This window comes from Mauremys reevesii, linkage group 1, assembly GCF_016161935.1.
Source record: "Mauremys reevesii isolate NIE-2019 linkage group 1, ASM1616193v1, whole genome shotgun sequence".
Lineage (NCBI taxonomy): Eukaryota > Metazoa > Chordata > Testudines > Geoemydidae > Mauremys > Mauremys reevesii.
Window position 1 is genome coordinate 242,429,044 of NC_052623.1, and position 13,780 is coordinate 242,442,823.

The 13,780-nt window shown below is 40.5% G+C and overlaps 1 protein-coding gene across 41 annotated transcripts in view; it reads right to left on the reverse strand.

The window, feature by feature from the left end:
- SOX5 (SRY-box transcription factor 5) overlaps positions 1-13,780 on the reverse strand; it is an 862,257-nt gene that overhangs the window by 392,975 nt on the left and 455,502 nt on the right. Inside the window, exon 1 of one of the 41 annotated variants that reach the window (XM_039544065.1) lies at positions 10,282-10,366. The exons of the other annotated variants lie outside the window; for them this stretch is intronic. The gene's annotated coding sequence lies outside the window, so the exon portion shown is untranslated. Of the gene's footprint in view, positions 1-10,281; positions 10,367-13,780 lie in introns of those variants that run through there. 41 annotated transcript variants of the gene reach the window in all.

Below are 13,780 nucleotides of genomic sequence, written 5' to 3' on the forward strand. Positions count from 1 at the left end.
TCCACTTTTCAATTACCCATATGAGAGGGTTTCTACCATTTTCTCTGGGAACCTATTCTATAAATATGTGCTTCTGGATATTTTACTCAAACTAAGTGATTTAGGAGCCTAACTCTCATTTTCAAAAGCAGCTTGGGGGGGCCCTAAATGTGTAAATCCTTTTGAAAACGAGACAGACTCCCAAGACACTTAGGTGCTTTTGAAATTTGTATCCCTTATCATTAGAAACTTTTCCTGATAATCAACCTACATTTCTCCTACACTTAACACCATCCCCTTATTCTCAGGTATAACCATTCGTGCCATCTTATATATAGTACTTTGTCAGAAGATTGTATATATTCCAACAGCCTGGTAAATGTGATATTCTGAGTGCTAAATTACATGTTAAAAGGACTTTCCCTCTCACAATTAAAAACAAATAAACAAAAAATACTAGGACTGGGACAAAACTTGTCCTAGTAAAGCCAAGAAATCACAAATATAATCCTAAGAGGAGGCTATTTGAAGGCACTATACCATTTTGCTTTCTATAACATAGACTACATTAATGTATTTTTATCCATAGTGGCTATATTACTTTACAAGTTCAGATTATAGAATGAAAGATGCTGATCTCCTATTTGAAGCAATTATGAGGTAAAGAAGCTTTTAATTCCCTGAAAGCAGACAAACTATATTTGGCCACTCCACCACTGCAGTTCAATTTCTTTACTACATTTCACTTCCACTCTGCAATGCAGATTTGCCTATTCAACCTCTCACATGAGGTCATTAGTCATTTTTGAAAGCATATTGGATCAGATTTTTTAAAACTTATTTAGGCACCTAAAGATGCACATATGCACCTTTCACCCAGTGAAAGTTTCAAAATTGCCTAAACAGAGTAGGTGCCTAAATCTAGCCATAAGTACCTAAGCTGCTTAGGCCTTTTTGGAAATCCCACTGGGCTCCTAGCTGCATTTTTAGGCACCTAAAAACCTTTGAAAATCTGGCACATTATTCTAAGCAGACAATACTCATATAAAAATTCTCCCTCATCCTTTAGAAAGTACAGCACATTCCTACAAAATAGTCTCATTTTTTACTCTTTGCTTGCCAAGTTAAATCAGGCAGCAGCAAACTTCTTCAGTTAAGTATTTAATTAACCTCAGTGTCAAATTACACTTTTTGAAACCTTGATAGAGAGCCCCTCAGCATTAAAAATTAAAACGTGTGGAAAGGCGACAGAACATCTAGAGGTTAGAGCAGGGGGTTGATAGTCCAGATTCGTGAATTCTTTTCCTGATCTGTATTATTGATCCTACATGTAACCACCAGCAAGTCACTTAACTTCTCAGGGGCGGCTCTAGCGATTTTGCCGCCCCAAGCACGGCGGCACGCCGTGGGGGGGCGCTCTGCCAGTCGCCGGTCCCGCGGCTCCGGTGGACCTCCCGCAGGCACGTCTGTGGATGCTCCACCGGAGCCGCCTGCCGCCCTCCCTGCGACCGGCAGAGTGCCCCCTGTGGCATGCCGCCCCAAGCACGCGCTTGGCGTGCTGGGGTCTGGAGCCGCCCCTGTAACTTCTCCATACCTCAGTTCACCCATCTCAAAAATGAGTATGAAAGTATGTAATATCACTAAATATAAGATACATCGCAGGGCTGTAGGAAGGCTAAAATAATGCTTGAAAGTGCTTTGAGATCCTCAGCTGGAAGGAGCTATATATGTGCAAAGCATTTTAAAGAGACTACTGAAGAATAGGGATAGAAACTGACAAGACTCAGAGCAGGGAATAAAAGGGATTAAATTCCACTCACTGCACATAAACATTGTGAACAGTCTACCCCACAAACGTTTAGCGTGTTGCACATACTCAAGAGATCTAATATTTCAAGGTGGATTTTCTCCACACCACTAAGAGTAGCAAGGAACTTAGTTAAATTGTCATCTAGAGTTACGGAGCATATGCAGGCTAGGAGAGTTTATTGTGAGGCTAAGCCTTGCAACAGTGTAAATGAAGCTCTTGTTGCAGGGTGCTAATCTTCTTAGAATTCTTATTAAAAATGGATGATTACATGTGCTTGCAAACAGCCAAGGCATCACTTATTGATTTACTCAGCATACAAGTGCAGCTCCCAATGCATTTTTGCAAGCTTTTTATAAAAATGAAAGGAAAAAAAATGAGGGTAAAGATGTCAATTGAATGGCTTTTCCCCCCTTCCCTCTATCCTACAAAAAAAACTTAAGCAAACACACATTGAACTTTCCAGCCAGAGAGATACAGGAAATTATATTTCTTGACTTTCTGTTTTCTCTTTCTGACAGCAAATGGTTAAGGCTCTGCATATTGCTAGAAGTGCAGTAAAGGAGGGATGAATACAACACCCTAGGTGATTATAGCTGAAAACATGACTCTAATGTAGGGAAATAATTCATATTTAAATAATTGATTATCTAAAATTTATCATTATTATCATGTTTATAATGAATGCATGTTTTACCAATTTGCAGTAACTAAATTTTCTAATCTTAGCAAGCTTGAAGAAAGTCTGTTAATTAGATAAGAATATTTTCCTTTCTGCATCTATATTAACTTCTCATTCTTTTACAGTTCAAGAAAGATGCTTGCTGCTGTATTCTTTTGGGATGGGTCCTTGCCAAATCTCAAGAGCAAAACAAAGGTGGGCCTAGATGGTACGAGGATAGGAGACCGCTAAAGAAAATCCAGGTTGGGTGAAGTTTTTTAATTGCCCCTGCACCTTGATATAATATTTCCCTTCAGTTCCCTAGGTTTTGCAGTGATATCTTCACTGCTGTATTTCATTAGTGGGTAAATGAATTCCTGTTTCTGGAATATTTGTAAAGTACTTTAGGCCTGATCCTGTGAGATGCTGGGCTTCCTTATTGCAATGGGAGTTGAGGATGCTCAGTACCTGACGGATTCAAGACCTCTGGGATCTCCCAAGATGAAAAGCGATATCTTATTTTCCATTTTTTCCTGGTCAGAGAAAAGAGAGACCTTTTCTTTCATATGAGAGCTATGCTACAATTATCCAGGCCTTTGTCACCTTGAGACTTAATCTGATATAATGAACTCTAAATGGGGTTACACCTTGGAACCATTGGGCAGCTAAAGTTACCACAAAATATGACTGCACATTATACAAACAGTGTTTCGTGCAAAGAACACATTATGTTAGTAACCCATTGTCTGGATGGTGACTACTAATTTCCAGGGGGAGTGTAAAGCTTCAGTTTATGATCCAGAGAGTCTACACTAGAAAGTCTAGTTGGCATAACTTATGTCGCTCAGGGGCATGAAAAAACTACCCCCCTGAGCGACACAAATTACACTGACGTAAGTGCTTGGGTGCACAGCGCTATGTCGGCAGAAGAGCTTCTCCCACCGACATAGTTTCTGCCATTCACAGAAGTGGTTTTATTGTGCTGATGGGAGAGCTCTCGCCTGTCTGCGTAGAGTGTCTTCACCAGACACACTGCAGCACTGTACGTGTAGACATGCCCTGAGATGACTGAACTTCAGAGTGTCTTGGTTTAAAGTGTGGGGATCCAGTGGCAGTGCATTTTCCATGAGGGGTCTTCAGTCCTGGAACACCTCATCTGATTCCTTGATTGGTTTGCTGAGAGTCCAGATTTGTTACCCTTAATGCAAAGCTCACCTCTTCTTCCTCAAGCTCCTTTGGATAAGGGGTTGCTTAAGGGACAGTGGTGCTGGAACAATTTGTACAGTGGGTATGCTGAGAGCCATTGAACCAAACTGTAAACCTTGCATATGATGGACACCACTTCAGCACCCCCACCACCCCTAGTTCCAACACCTATGTTAAGGGCATTATTATTTTGGGTGATTATTAATCCAGCTAAATTGCTTTTGAGGACCTGTTGTGTAATTTGATGGAGTTTTTTAAATTATATTGTAAGTGCAGCAAAACTTGCTTTCAAGAAATCTAAACAATAGAATAAAAACAGAATTTTGAAGCACTTCTTCTGATGTCCTTTCCCCCGCATCATTTCTAAGATATGCATAAGTTAAAATAATGCAAGCTTAAGAAACAGAGCAAGACATTGATCATCAAAAAATAAATTGGTCCTTCAGGAGAAAAAAGAAAGCCTTTTTCTCACAAAACTGCTATTGTTGACAGACAAGGACTCTTGATAATTGTAATCAGCACTTGATGTTGCAATTAACATTGTTGATCATCTCTTCTTCATGAGTATGTAAACTGAGACAAAGTACTTACGTTTTTTACACTATGTTTTTACTCATTTTGTGTGTTTTAACACACAGATCGGGGCCAGAACGATCCGTCCTTTCCAGAAGTAGCAGGAGCTCAGGTCTGGTTGGGGATCACAGAAGACATGTTTATATATATATATACATATATGTTTAGAGCTCGGGGAGGAAGGAAGCAGCAGGGTCAGATCTGGAATCATCGTGGCCCTGTTCTGCCAGCCTCAAAGAAACCCCTGAGGGGAGTGTATGGCAGTAATCATGCTGTACAAGTCAGGGGTGGAAGGATTATGAATACCCTCTCAGCAGTTTCTTGGGGCTCCCTCAGTTGAATGAAAACTTTCTCTGTAGCAGAGGAGCTTTGAGGATATTTACAGGCCAGGAAAGTAGAGGAGCAGGGCTCTTGAAGAAACTGGTACTACGGGACCTAAGAGTTCCAGGAAACAAAGTTGAAGTACTAGGATCCATACAGACAACTCGCAACTGTGGATTTTTCGTTTTTGGAATTATTCTTTCAACAGTATTCAGAAGACTAGGGCATATATTGATATGGGTCATGTGAGCAGAGATTATGCCAGAGACTCCTCAGTGAGGGGTGTGGAGCAGTAGTGGCCATCATTAGGGTCTATGGAAAAGAAGAAGAGAGACAAATGGGCCACGTTTCAGGCCCACAGCCAAATCCTAGGTTGGACAGTTCCATACCCTTTCCCAACCCAACAGACATCCCAGCTAACTCAAACTTTCTGTGTGGATGGGGTAGTGAAGTTCACTTCCTCTGTCAGATAAAAGTTAAAATAGTAGAGTGCAAATAGCGACTTGAGTGAAAAGCGTTGTTATATCAGTGCCCTTGTATTTGCAATCCAAAAACTATTTCTCAGCTGCTGTTAATGGGTAGCTTGTCCCACTAGCCTTTTCCCTACTGTGAATGCCCACAGTCAAATAGCCTTAAAATCATCTTTGAAAAACAGTTCACATTGCTGCTATTGTTAGTTCAGAAGATCGACTGCCCAAATTCAGACTTTCCATGTTTATTAATTAAAAAGTGACTAAAAATGACATTATCAAAGGCAGCATTAAATTGCTCTCTTTGTTTTATGATGGTTACAAGTCCCAAAATGGAAGTGAAAAGGCCATACTTATTACAATTTTTTTAAAGCAGATACCACTTTTGTCATCATACACTAGATGCAAAACTAGAGGTCACAGATGAACACACACAAAAAAGAATAGCTGGCTTTTTCCTCTTTCAAATTATTGGTATGTAAGAGAAGGGACAGACTAATTGTTTAATCACTGGCACATTGCTTTAAATCCAATTCTCAGCACACAGAGAGAAAACACAAATGGATGGAAAGGGCACTGAGGCATTTGAGTTGATTGATGGTGGGTCAGTGGCTGATGCACGATAGTTTAGATATCAAACCCAATAAATTAAAAGCATCACATTCTGAAGACATTATGTGACACAGACCCTAACCAGAGAGACTAGAACTGCTCAGAAGTGGGAATACCTTCTTAGCCCGGTAGGAGTGCTTTGCCAGGTCAAAGCTTAGCACACAATATTTATTTAGTAGATCGGCATGGGGAGAGAAGGAATGGGAAAGCGGGAATTATATGCTGTACTACACTGTAGAAAATGCATATTGAGATGATTCTAGTATCAGGGTAGAACTGTCATGGCACAAAAGGTGAATTACTCACTGCCACATTCATATACCCTTTCTCATCCTGAATAGTAACTTACTCCACAAGTGATCCCATTGACTTATCTCCCCATGCTGATCTACTAACTAATACTGTGGGCTAAGCTTTGACCTGGCAGCAAAAGGGTATCAGAATCTGGCCTTTGATTTCCAAATAAAGGAGTTGTCAGATCACTCTAATCTATGATTTGCCAATGAGAAATTTACAGCACTAGCACAAGAGAAACAACATAATGTCTATCGCTAATGACCTAATTCCATCCTTAGATGTATATACATAACTCAATAGTCTTCAGTGGAAATTGCATGCATGTATCTGAGGGCAGAATTTGGCTCTTATTTTCCCCCCCACTTAGATTAATGCATCAAAATATGTTATTTGCAGCTCACATCTTTTAAGGCCTCAAGCAAGTGGCTTCACAGACTATACCATATATTAAAATTTTAAACCCATATTGGCATTGTCAGTTGACAGATGCTCTTGAAAAGGAATTGCTCCAATCAAATTATTCTAATTAGTTTTATTTGGTTTGTTTTTAAAAAAGAGAGGAAAACCATTGGATTTTCAGTACAAAATCAAAAATGAATACACCTTCAGTTGCATGTAATTTGCTCTACTTATGTCACCAGCTTCTACAGATGGGGAGTCAAAATCAACCAGCAACATTCACAGACCAGAGAACTGCATAGCTCAAGGGATCAGATCTCTTTCAGGTTGATAAGTTTTGATTATTGTTTCGTAGACAGATGTCCACAAGGCAAAACTACAGTCAGAACTGGGACTGACTGGGACCTTTGCTTCAGGTCAAGGTTCGAATGGACTTGAAGACTACCCACTTGCTCCTAGAGCTAGCACCTCCCTCATACACTTGGGGCTCATTGGTGCGACAATATGGCAAAGCATGGTGCAGAAGTTCTGTGAATAAACAGAGAATTTCAGTCCCTGGGGCTATCCATTCATTACCTTGCACAACCACTAAAATAAATTTTATTTTAAACAAAACAAAAAACAACCAGTAGATTTCACAAGTATTACTAACTTTAGATAGAATAGACTATATAGACATAGATATTTCAACTGTAGAATCAGTCTATCAACAAAGAAAAATCTAGGATTAAAAATTACACCTCTTCCAACAGTTTTCAGGCTTAGCAAGTGCACATTATCTACACACTGTCCAGAGACGCAAAACCCCAGGGAAATGAGCTCAGCTCAATTACATGATTTCTTTTATGATCGGCAGTAACTATTTCAATATTCATTTTTAAAATAATGCATTTGTTAAGTGCACCAGGCTACAAGCTACAAGCAGTGGATTTACTCCCTAGATGCAGTGTTTTTCTTTTCAACCGAAACTGCAAGGAAAGTAAATACTGTCAAATCAGACAGGGCTCCAAATTGCCATCATGACAACTTCATCTTCGTATGTCAACATACCAAGTGTTTCTCCTAGATACCTCTCAGGGCCAGATTCAGTGACCCCCAGAGCCAGGGTAGGTTTCATCACAAGAAGCAGCTCTTTCTGCTAGCTAGATAACAAAAAGTTGTTCCTCTGAGAAAAGAAGGAAGATGAAAAGAAATGAGGAAAGAGAAAGAGAGTAAGAAGAAGGGGTGGCCAGAGAAGGATGCAGGAAGAATGAGATTAAAAAGAAAGGTAGACAGAAAGAAACAGAAAAGGGAAAGACACAGAGTGCGGTCGTAGGGTAGAAGTGGAAGAGAAGTTTAGGTTTGAACGATTGTATTTATATACAAAATTTTAGGAGATTTCATGGATCATATTCTGCAAATTCTTTATTGTAGGTTATATTTATTGATATATACATACAAACATACATGCACACATACTGTCACTCAATTGTCTGATATGATTGAGACTCCCCTTGTGGATCCTCTGCAAAAAGTCTAGAAAGTCTGAGGCCACACATGATCATAATTTGCTACAGGGCCTCCTCCTTCCAAGCAGCTCTGTTTTAAACCGTGCCTCTCAGGGTTTGTCCTTTTGTCAAATCTTTAGGTTCCCGCAGCAATTTGTTATTAACTCACCAACCGCTGCAGGCCTGTGCACGGGAGGGAAGGGCACACCTTTAAAAAGGCTCTTATCCTCATTTCCAGCCAAGAACTCCCAATAAAAGCTAAAGCACAAATTTCCAGAAGTATTATGGATATGGAAAAGACTGAATGATCAGAAAGCATTTTGGTTTGTTTGTTTGATCCAAGGAGACAAGCTGTTATTTTATTGCTCTGTACAGATGCTCCTAGTTTGATGGACAAAATGTCTAGAACAACTGGACCACAAAGTGACATAAATCCCAACAGAACAAAAATATATCTATGACCTACGGTATGTCCAGAATCAATCTTCGTGAGGGATGATTATGGTAGTGACCTGAGATCTGTCAGTACATTTTCCACTCTGAGAAGTCAGTAGTGCTTGTAGATACAGCTCCTCGAGGGTGCCGGTGGGTGGGGGTTCATGTGCACCAATGTGAACTGAATAGTAAAATCTAGCCTTATGTGTGTACTTTCTCTTGTCTATGTTATAACAATTAATGTCTATTAAGTTATTAGTTGGATACAGCCAATGGTGGGGAGGGGCATGAGGCAAATGGATATATACAATGCAGAACATCTATAAAGCCCAGTACTTTGCAAAGATACAAACTTTTCAGTCAGTGCTCAGGCAACCATGGACAAACTCTTGGAGTCAAGTTGATATCTGAATAAGTACACTACACTGGATGGTAATTGGTAAGGAAACCAAAAGCTGAAGTGGAAAAAACACTTTTTGCTTAATATAGCTTACCGCTACCAGAAAAAGCCCCTTTTCATAGAGCCTAATGGTCAGTTGCAAGTAATATAGGCAGTCATCTGGTCTTAAGAAGAGAAATGGGTCATTACATCTCATCTCATCAAGTCTGTAGTCCAGCTGAAATTATTGCATATGTTGTGACCACACAGAATACCCTTTGAATAGCACCACACCCAGCCCCAAATAACCCGCCCCAAACACAAAGAATTGATTTATTTACAAAAGCAAGATTCTGACAGAAGGAAGGGAAACCTTCAGAAAATTATCCTTGTACTGACAACCTGACATGATGCAGACAGGAGATCACCCCTCCTCCCCCCGCTCCACTCAATGAAAGTAAAACCAGGATTTAGCATACCAATGACTAACAGGATCATAAGTCAGACACACAAAAATTTGGAATGTCTTGTGAAAAATCAGGATGTGTTTGCAGCTCTGTTCATCATGGGCATTTAGTCCCCCTTTATTACATGCAGTGTATGAAATTAAATACCATACCACAAGGCCTCCGTAAGATGTATCATAGGGTATAAAATGTCTCGTTGATACATTGCTTTTTAAGATGCATGGAACAAGATGAGCTGATGCTAACCAAACATTACACAACAAAATGTCCACAAATAGGCATGCTGCTCAATGCTTTACAGAATTAAAAATGCAACACTAATTGAAAAAGACAGTTTAAAGTGAACTACTCTGTTATTAATGTGCACTATTAAAACAAGTGGTATAGCATTTACACTACAGGACAGAGTTTCCTTCCCTTTTTAAAAAAAAATCACCTTGGTTTATATCTTTCACACAAGGTTTTAAATGCACATTTGTCATGAAACAAGATAACACTCACAACAGACAGGCTCAACTGAAGCAGCACCAGGCTTTATTCTGAGAAGACAACACAGCACCTTGCAGGTAAGGAGCCAGGCAGCTGTTGTGTTGAGCAGACACTGACTGGCATTAGCTGAATTCTTATATAGTTGGGGTGTGTGGCCTCTGATGAGCAACAGCCAATAGAAGATAAGTGATACTAATTCGACTACAAGCCCTGAACAGTCTGCATGAGTTCCTTACAGTTACCCTTCCCTTAAGGACAGCTTCCAGGTGTCTGGGAGTGCAGGCTTTGCATGGTAGGCATGGTGAAATTCCCTAATATTATCAGGTGCGTGGATGAGACTGACAGATTCCCATGACCAATCAGCAGGTCTATAATCCTCCCAAACCACAATGTACTTCAGTTCACTGTGAACTAGTTTAGAGGCAAGGATCCATTGGGCAAGAAATTTTTCTTGCCCCTGGATAATAACTGTCAAAGACAGATATTTGACTCCTCCAGGAGATGGATTGTCAGTATATAGCTTTAACAATTAAGCATGGAAGACCAGGTACACTCTAATGGAGCTGGGCAGGAGCGGTTTCACTGGATAATTTTAAATGGACCCAGGTACTGATTAGCTAGTTTACGTGACAGTTGAGTGGACACAAGGTTCCGTGATGATAACCATACCTAGTTGACAATAACAAAATGAGAAATTACCTGATGGTGTCAGTTGGTATAATATATGTGGGCACTTTTGGCTGAGTAGAGACATTTTCTCAGTGCCGCTTGGACATAGTACAAATGCTGGACTAGATTGTGGCTGCAGAACATTAGACACATTCAGTAAGGATGGATGGAATTGCAGATAGAATCCATAGTTGTCATAGAAGGGGCTTCAGTGAGTTAAGACATAGAGTTGTTGTAGGCAAATTTGGTGAAAGGAAGAAGTGAGACCCAGTTGTCCTGGTGATAACTGATGAAACAATGAAGGTATTGTTAAAAGATTTGGTCTGCCCGTTGGCCTGAGGATGATTGGCAGAAGAAATATGTAGATTACCGGACAGCAACTTTAAAAGCTCTTGCCACAAATGGGAAATGAATGGTGGACCTTGGTTGGTGATGATCCTAGACAGCAGCCTGTGGAGTTTGAAGACATGAGTAAAAAAGAGCTAGGCTGTCTCCTCAGCAGGGAGGACTATGGGACACGGGAGAAAACAGGACATTTTAGTAAGATGGTTGATTTTGACTAAGATGACTCTATTGCCCTCCAAACTGGGTAGGTCAATGCTGAAGTCCATAGAGATGGATGATCACAGAAATGGGGTTGGTAGAGGCAAGAGGGCACTGAGAGGTTTTGTACAGGAGAATCTTTCTTCCAGAGCAAATATCACAGGGGTTAATATATGCCTTGATGAAGATCTACATCTTCGGCCACCAAAAATTTCGAGAAACTAGTTCATATGTTTTAAAAAATGGCCAAAGTGGCCTGCCAGAGGAGAATCATGACAAAGCTTAGCTACTTTAAGCCAAACGTGGTGCTGTGGGACATAGATACAGCTCTAAAAATAAATACCATCTTTGATCAGGAAGCCAGGTGAGGAGCTTGGTCATCGGTGGCATTCTGAATCAACACGGCTTCTGCTGTTAGATAATGAGGACTGCATGAGAGGCAGAAAATCCCTGTGTACTAGAGCACTAGGAAAATTACAAGGTTTGAGGATTATGTAAAACATTCTTGATCTCTAGCTCCTTCACCTAGGTATTCCCCCTTAGGGGGCTTCTGGTTGCTCAGAAGGTATGTCAAAACAAAATTTAATCTGGAGAAGAATAAAGACCACTGGATTTGACATTGGTTCAGGGTTTTTGCAGCACACAGATATTCCAAGTTTTTGTCAGCTGTTAATATCTGGACCAGAAATCAGGCACCCATGAGGTGGTGGCACCATTCTTTGAAGGCAGCTCTAATGGTGAGTAGTACTTTATTGCAGATCTCATAAATCTGCTCCATATGTGAGAGTTTTTGGGAGTAGACTGCATGTGGATTAAGTAGATTTCAGGGCCCATGTTGATAGAACAGCTCCGATTGCCACATTGGACTCATTTGCCTCAACTATAAAAAGAGTTTTGCCGGATCTGAGTGCACCAGAAAGGTGCTAACATAAATTCCTCCTTTATGTGGTTGAAGACAGACTGAGTTTCCCAAGTCCAGGCAAATTGAGCATTCTTCCAGAGCAGAACAGTGCAGTCAGAGGGAACTCCAGGCCTGCAAAATCCTTAAAGAAACATCAGTAAATATTTGCAAATCCAAGGAAATGTTGAACTTCATGCACATTTCTTGAGGTTGCCCATTTAATGACGGCAAATATTTTTCTAGGTTCCATACTAATCCCAATGGGGAAGACTACAAAATCTAGAAATTCCATGGTGGACTGGACAAATTTGCATTTTTCTAGTTTTGTGTATAACCTATGTTCCCTGAGATATTCCAGCACTAGGCAAATGTGTTGGTCATAGAGGAACTGGTTTTCCAATTAGATAAGAACAACACATAGGTGTAATTTGACTTCTATATTGGAGGGCGGGGCGGGCAGCTCCAGTCAGGCCAATGGGGCCATGCCTGGAGGAGGGGGAATTTAGCGCCTGTCCAAGGCTTGCAGTTTGGGGGGGGCAGGGGAGAAACACCACAATCCACCCTTTGCCCCCAAACTACTCCCATGAAATAACGGCCAGGTAGATCACCACAAATTGATCTAAAATGCCCCTAAAAATGTCATTAATAAAATGCTAAAAAGTGGCTGGGTCACCTGAAAGACCAAAAAGCATCACCAATAGTCAAAATGGCCATAGAAAGTCCAGAACATGATCCTTTATCCATCACCCTCATGAATTATAAGCCCTGTGAAGGTCAGGCTTGGTGAACAACCTCATGGAGCACAGTCTGTCAACTTGCTGATCAAGGGTTATCTGTACTTAATGGTGATTCTATTCAAAGCATGATAATTGATGCATAAACATAGTGATCCATCTTTCTTCCTGACAAATAGGATCGGGGCATCGTCTGGATTAATTTTTTTCTGTGATTTTCTTGGAGGTATTCCGAAAGAGGCTTGAGCTCTGGTTACAAGAGAGCATAGATTTATCCAACAGGATCTTGGTTTCTGGTTGGAGATCGATGGGACAATCCTAAAACTGATGAGGGGGTAGTGTCCCCACGTTCCTTTTATTGAGTACACTGGCTAGATCTCAATATTTTGCTGGGAGTACTGGGACTTGGTTGGGATTTTGGCTTAACTATTCCAGAGACATGGTCCAGATAAGTGTTGCCTGGAAGTGTCTTAGTAGTTACTGCAATCATGGACGCTGGAGGTGTATGAAGCACCAGATTCAGTGTTATCTAAGAAATGCTGGGAACTATGCACAATAAACCTATCTGCATTGCCTTCCAGGATTTCGGTACTCAGTCCCATGAGGCATGACTGTCGACAGGAACTTGAACTGAAATGCATCACTTACACCCCCCTCCCCACAAAATGTGTGGCTTATGCAATGTAAGCCAAATAATACCAATGACAATTGGAAATGAGCTGAATTGGAAAATGAGCTGAATTGGAGGATTTCATAGTGATCCAGAAGTGATCCTGACTTCAAGAGGGGCACTAACATGCACTCACTGAGTTCTTATATAGCCAGCATGGTTGATGCCCACCAGAGGCTGCCCAGTAGGAGATAGGCTATACTAATTCAATTGCAAGCCCTGCACAAGCTGCAGGAGTTCCTTAAACATTTGCCCTTAGAGACCAGAACTGCTCCAAGTCAGTATATGTATATATTATTGTTAAAACCCATATTGTTACCTGGAAAGATTTTGTTAGGTATTTTGTAGCCACTGCTGGCTTTAGAATCATAGCAGGGATATGTAGCATAGCTCTGTCACATTAAAATTTTTGATACATTTTAAAAGTTTTTGATAAACTCTCCTGTTTTTCTGCAGTAAACAGTTATCAAATATAGCTTTTTACAGGTAGATCAAATTAGAGATACACATTTTGTGCATGCATGCGCACACACAGTGATGTTTTACACTGAAATGGTGGCTGTTATTTGAAGATCTCAAAGAGCTTTGGAAACATTAATTAATTAGCAAAAGGAAATCCCTGTCAGGTACAGAGGTATTCGCATAACTATTTTACTACTGAGTAAACTGAGGTACACCAAC